A 7,604-nucleotide genomic window follows, 5' to 3' on the forward strand; every position below is an offset into this window, starting at 1 on the left:
TAAATGTAAGCATTTATACAACATCTTACTAATATTTTTGGGAGTAAGCTGCTCCATTTATATATATACAGTGGGTACGGAAAGTATTCAGACCCCCTTACATTTTTCACTCTTTGTTATATTGCAGCCATTTGCTAAAATCATTTAAGTTAATTTTTTTTCCTCATTAACAGTAACGCAATATTTCAGCAATGCAATTTAATGATTTAAATTTGGCAAAACAAGTTTTGACTCACTGATTCCACACAGACACAGTGGTGTGAACCGAGGAAACATTTGCCTGCTGAATACAGTATTTGTGTTTGGTGCATGGTTGAAAGCAGGTGTGGAAGTACGCTGAGATTTCTTTCAAACCACAGAGTGTGTTTGTGTAAGGATCTGAAAATGACGCAATATCAGCAGATCTTGTGTTACATAAATGACACATTGACCCAGTGCCTCTACTGCCTTTGACAGTCAGGTCGCTGCTGTCAATGTTGCTTTGGCCTTGTTTTTAAATTAAATTTACAATATGCTGTATCTTGAACACTCCCTCCGAAAGAATATCTGATTATGCCATTTGCTTTTCTCATGCAAAATATATTAATGTAAAAAATGCTGGGTTAAATATAACCCAGCGCTTGGTTAAAAAGGGACAAACTCAGGTGCACTTGCTGGATGTGTGGTTGCACAGGTGTTATCTGAGCTATTTAAACAGAAGGTGACCCGAACGCCGTGCTGTCTGTGGGGGAGGCTTGTGCTGAACACAGAGATCGCGTGTGACTGGAGACCTGACCACCCACTGAGCTGAAATGCTAAACAGAGCGCTGTGTGTCCTACTGTAATTAAAATAAAATGAAAGCAAAGTTGCCTCTTTCAGTGTAGGTGAATAGTAAGAATTTTTTTTGCTCTTGTTTAGTGACTCCGTTTAATCTCTGATGATATCACTCTTAATCATATTGTTTTATTGCTAACAGTAACGCAATATTTCAGCCTGCACTTGCTGGATGTGTGGTTGCACAGGTGTTATCTGAGCTATTTAAACAGAAGGTGACCCGAACGCCATGCTGTCTGTGGGGGAGGCTTGTGCTGAACACAGAGATCGCGTGTGACTGGAGACCTGACCACCCACTGAGCTGAAATGCTAAACAGAGCGCTGTGTGTCTGTGGAGAAGAGCAGCTAAAAGGTTTCCGGTGTCATTTCTCATGCACTTTTTAATGCCAATTTTGAATAGTAAAAATTCCAAATGAAATCTGTTACGCAAATTTGATTATACTGTTAAAAATTAACTGGTCATTTTCTGCCCGGAGATTATCCTTTAATTTTATGGTCATTTCCGTTAACCCTAGAACACAATGCAATGCAGTGCAAAATTCGTAAATCACCTGCAAAATATCAATACAGAAAATTCCATCATATTAATACAGTTCATTATGCCACCTTTAAAAAATCCAATTATAACTAAATATATCATTATATTGCAGTTTTGCGTATACAAATCAAAATTACTTAAAGATATCTATGATTGAAATTATGAATATAAAAATTACAAATGTCCAATGAAAATTAAATGCAATATTTCTAATTGTTATTCTTATTTATACGTTCTTATTTATAAAAGGTTACTGTATTATAGTTGCTTAAAATTAAAACCATAAAAAAATCATTACTTAAATAAATGTATGTTTCATTTAGTTTATTTGTCAAGGCAACATTTCATGTTTTCATTTCATTTAGTCTGGTTATCAAGGTAACATTTTTCATTTTTATTTAGTTTAGCTAAATGCTAAAATGACTAAAAAATTAATAAAACAATATAGACCTTTTTATATAAAAACAACTCATATAAATGACAAAAACACATAAATTACTCAAATAAAAACAGAAAATATAAAAATGAATTCAAAATATTAATTAAAAACTATAATATTATTGCAATTATACTAAAAAATTATATTATTGCAATTATACGAAATTGCATAATTAACATCTTTCTGATATTTTGTTTCGGAAATGTGTAATAATTAAATCCAAAAGAATTAATAAAAATATGAAATGCAATTTTTAGTCAAAATAACATTGCACATAACTGCTGTTTAAAGTATTTGAAATTGTGTTTAATTTAATTGAAATTCCTATTCAAAATTCTATTATTGCTACTAACATTATATGCATCCATCAGAAGGACTTTATAAATGGAGTCTAAATCAGTGAACTGAGATTTGTTGCTGTGATTGCTGCAGTGTTTGTTTTGGTAGGCATCAGCGCACTCTCTAACTCTCTCACACTTCCACTCCCTGAAACTTCTGTTTACAGAACGTGTTCTTGAAAGGAACGTTACATGAACAGGAATTGTTCGAACAGAGACTGGCATCCGTGCTATGAGCAGAATCTGCATGCGTGAGAAATGCTCCAATTTCTGATCGTGCTTAGAATGAGAGCAGAATGCAGTGACACATTTTTGCGTGTCAACGTTTGGCGCTGGGCCAGTTGCAAGTGCACGCAAGGTTACATAATGAGAGATCCGACAGAGAGGGAGTGAGAAGTGTCATCTCAAGTGTCAGTTTAATGCTCAAAGTAACAATACATGACACTTATTCTGGATACGCTAACTGCTCTAAATGTCTTCCTCTACATGCAAGCTGCACAGTAATAATCAACAGATAACAGATCTGCTTGCACAGCTCTTTTTTTTTGTCATAATACATGCGTGTTTTAAATACAGATAACTCCTAAATCATAAAAGTGGTCGAATTAAACCATGTAAACGGGTTTCTCTGAACTAGCTTCACCTTTATGAGCTATTTTGACTTTTGAAGTGATTTTAATGGATGTATGAAGTCATACAGGTATGCTGAGTAACCACATCCAGAAAGTTTCCAAATACCTTTTGTCTTCAATCTGAACAGCAGCCTACATCAAGATCTAAAACCTAACAAATGTGTATTTTTTTGTGAGATGGTTTGTTGAAAAAGTATACTTGTGCTGTAGGCTACTTTGAAATAAACAGCACTTTGGTTTGCAATTTTGTATGTAATACAATGAAATTCATGTATTGTGGCTCAAGTTTTATAAATACTTTTTGGGGCCACTGTATGTAAAGAAATGTGGTTTAATGCATCTCAGCCTTTTAAAATAAATATCAAACCACAAAGGCTTACTGTGAAAACTGTAAGTGTTCCTCATGGTGAGTGAAGAGCCCTTAAGGTGTGTGCGTGCTGAGTGTAAAGGAAAAAAAAATCACAGCAAGGTTATATGAGGTGAGTTTGCACTAAGAAAATGCTGATAAATGGCATGATGGGTAATTTCTGCGCTGTGTTTGGCTTCAACTTGCTCCTCTCAGTGAACATTCCGTGGTTTTGAATGGTATAATTGTGTGACAATGTGCAATTAACACAGCTAATGTGGTAGGCTACATAAACTTATCTAGCTTCTTATCGGTGTAAACATTCCCAGTTGATTGACTCTACATGTTATACATTTTTCAACCTCTATCGTGTTGTCCTCAAAGGTGGATTTATTACAAAAACATTTTAATCCTTAAAGGGGTCATATGATGCTGCTAAAAAGAACATTATTTGGTGTAATGAAATGTTTATGTGGTTTAAAGTAAAAAAAACATTATTTTCCACATACTGTACATTATTGTTTCTCCTCTATGCCCCGCCTTTTTGAAACAGTAGATTTTTACAAAGCTCATCGGTCTGAAAAGCGAGGTGTGTTGTGATTGGCCAGCTATCCAGTGCGTTGTGATTGGCCGAATACCTCAAGCGTGAGACGGAAATGTTACTCCCCTCACATACTGTTGATGCCGTATCCGGCCGGAGCGACGACACAAAAACATTCAAACCCATTATAAACTAGGCATTTGTTGCATCCAGTGGGGACATAATTACTGATTATAATGACTTATACTGTCTTTTTACGCATTGCGTTGCATTGCATCGTGCCGCGTAAACATAAAACTCTGTCTGCATTTGTGATCAGAGAAATGACAAACAACAAGTGCTACTCTACTGCCCAAAACTCGCGTTTGAATCATCAGAGGCAAATCCTTTAAATGAAAACGTACTTACGTGAGTCAGAGCTGCCGGCATTTTAGTCTAATGTTACTCTCCCAGGATCAGTAAACAGTCCTCCATAAAATGTGTTGCACACATCTGGATATTTTGATTAAACTGTTCTGGAACAGTGTTGTAAATAAGACTTAACCACTGATTTGTAGTCGTGTCCTTTTTTGGAAGACCAAACAAAGTAGTTTCGCTTTCACAACGAAAAACACAGAGGCCTAGCGTGAGGGGAAGCCCCGGCTTAGCGTGCGCTGAGGCCGGGATAGAGTGAACCGAAGCGGCGGTGTCGAGAACGGATGCGACGAATGAGCGGCAACCACATGTGACGGACCCCGGGCTGGACTCCGCTTCGTCCACTGTGAAAGTTGATGTATTCCCTCAGCGACCAGCACGGATCAGCTCTAGCCATGACGAAGCGGATATCGTCCTCTTTGGAAGACCAAACAAAGTAGTTTTGCTTTCACAACGAAGCACACAGCGTCTTCAGGACGTGGCTGCAGCGTTAACAATACTACAGCGAGAATAAAAGTTACGCCTTCTTTCTTTGTGTGAACATTTGGGTGGCGTTATGCAAATCTTCCCTCATCGTGAGGTAGACATGTGGGGGCGTGTTAGAACGAGACGTTTTAGGTAGGCATGGTTGACTCTCAACTTTTATAAAGAATATCTCTTTGGATTTGAGACTTTAGTCTTTGCAACTTTACAGATCTTCTTTATGCACCAAAAGCTTGTCACACTCCAAAGAGAAAGGAAAAATTGAAATCGCATCATATGACCCCTTTAAAATTTGCAAATCCACCTTATTTTGCATCGCGGAAGTAGGCCAAGTACGAAACTCCCAATTCATTAGCCGCTCTACAAGAAGAATAACAAAGTGCAGTAAACGGCAAAACTATTTGCTCAAGTGTTTATAATTAGGAAAATACATCAAAATAATATATGAAATGCCAGTTTTCAATACCTAGAAGCAAAGCGAGTTGCTTTGCTGTTTTTTTAACAGATAAAAATAACTAACTTTAGAAGCGAATATGACACCGGAAGCCCTGCACATTCAAGTTGGCCACTTCCGCTCTCCAAAGGTAAAAATAAGACATTTGCTTTGTTTAGAATCCTCATGTTCATGTTTTGTGTTCCACAAATACAGCACCATGAGGATGAGTAAAGGAATTCAAATTTTTTGTGAAATATTTCCGAGTTTCAGAATGATTTCCCAAAGGTTCTGCTTTCGTTCTCTACGATATTCGGCCGCATGCCATACAGGTGTTGTGGTCACAAGGCGTTAAGTTTTGTTTTAGTGTTAAGGATATGTACTTCATTCCAATTACTAAAAGAACCAAACGTTTCAGTCTTTGGTCGTGATGGGCCATGAAGTTTCAGTGAAGGGTTCAGTGTTGCCAACTAATTTTCAGAGAAAGTTGCTAAAGGAAGGTCGATTTGTTGCTAAAAGTTGCTAAATGACGTTGTGATGGCATTGCTCAATGACGTCATTGCGTAATCACGACGCAAAATTGTCACCTCATCAAACCTCAGCAAAAAATAGATTTGAGATATTTTTAGTAGTTTTTTTAGTAGCTAGTAAACTCTACACATTCTCAACAATTATGCTTTAAGCAGTGTATTAGTAGTTAGTTAGTATGCTACACTCCATGAAACGTCTGTAAAAATAAGGCACAATCTACTGTTAATATGAAAGAATTTTCCGTGATGGTTTTTTTACCTGTATTTTAAATTACGCATTGTGTTTTCGGGTTACAGGGTTACAAAGGATGACGGATAATGTCCTGAAAGAGTTTCCATTTTTCTAACAGCATACTAACTGATCAACAATCGCAGGTACAAGCTACTAACAAAGTGTATCATAAATGAACACTTATTCAATTATCAAATTATTCAATTATTATTATTATTAAATTGAACAATTGCAAATAGCAGCTAACTCAATTCTCGTGATGTGTGTGCTGCTAGGCATCTGTGGTTTCCTCTTTTTGTGTGATTTGGATGGAAAATGTGTGCCTTTTTTTTGTCTGAGTCCTTATCAAAAGTTGCTAAAAGTTGCCAAATAATTTTTTTAAATTGCTCAATTTGTTGCTAGGTGCTTTTGGAAGAAAAAGTTGCTAGGGTAGTCTGAAAAGTTGCTAAATTTAGCAACAAAATTGCTAAGTTGGCAACACTGAAAGGGTTTGATTTTCAGGGCACTCAGTAATGACCGGAGGCCCTCGTGTGGCCATGATTGTGAGAGCATTTAATTTGCTTGCCTTGAAAATTAAGTAAATTACTCATGTGTAATAATGCCAAATAGGCTATAATAATAATGAGCGATACCCTTTTTCATTTTGGAATGAAATGTTCTAGTGAACAAAAATTATAGGCCCTATTTGTAGGTTGTAAACGGGTACATTCGTATTTACACTGAGAAAAGTAATAGCCTACATTTAAATATTTAGCAGTATTTCTCGATTTTAAGCTTCTTTTTAATAGGAAAAGCGCATTTGTGCAACCTTTGAGAAACACTTTTATTTGTATCTACCCTGGAGAGATTTAAACTGTATAAGTAGGCCTACAGTAACTCGTCACATTGTTAAGAGGTAGCCTACATGAAGACTACATTTTACACGTACACCAACATGAGATGCAACCTTAGACATAAATTCACACAGTTTCTCAAAGACCAGCATGTGTAATCTGATAAGAACCTGAAAAAGAGCATGTTTATTGAGAGCAAACCATAGGAGTTAAGATTTTCACGTAACCTCAATTCGTAGCTGCCAACTCGCACGTAAAATGCTTAAGCTTCTGTTGCAGAATGCACCTTTTAAAAGTACATTTTACAAATAGCCTACATTTGCAATTTTAGCATGCAATTGTTTTTAATAGGTAGGTAGGTGGATGGATGGATGGATGGATGGATGGGTAGGTAGGTGGATGGATGGATGGATGGATGGATGGGTAGGTAGGTAGTTAGGTAGAAACCATAGAGCAAACCATAGGAGTTAAGATTTTCACGTAACCTCAATTCGTAGCTGCCAACTCGCACGTAAAATGCTTAAGCTTCTGTTGCAGAATGCACCTTTTAAAAGTACATTTTACAAATAGCCTACATTTGCAATTTTAGCATGCAATTGTTTTTAATAGGTAGGTAGGTAGGTGGATGGATGGATGGATGGATGGGTGGGTAGGTAGGTAGTTAGGTAGAAACCATACAGCAAACCATAGGAGTTAAGATTTTCACGTAACCTCAATTCGTAGCTGCCAACTCGCACGTAAAATGCTTAAGCTTCTGTTGCAGAATGCACCTTTTAAAAGTACATTTTACAAATAGCCTACAAGCCTACATTTAGCATGCAATTGTTTTTAATAGGTAGGTAGGTGGATGGATGGATGGATGGATGGATGGGTAGGTAGGTGGGTAGGTGGATGGATGGATGGGTAGGTAGGTAGGTGGATGGATGGATGGATGGGTAGGTAGGTAGGTGGATGGATGGATGGGTAGGTAGGTGGATGGATGGATGGATGGGTGGGTGGGTGGGTAGGTAGTTAGGTAGAAAGCAAACAAG

Source organism: Sinocyclocheilus grahami, unplaced genomic scaffold (genome assembly GCF_001515645.1).
Source record: "Sinocyclocheilus grahami isolate Dianchi unplaced genomic scaffold, SAMN03320097.WGS_v1.1 scaffold363.1, whole genome shotgun sequence".
Taxonomy (NCBI): Eukaryota; Metazoa; Chordata; class Actinopteri; order Cypriniformes; family Cyprinidae; genus Sinocyclocheilus; species Sinocyclocheilus grahami.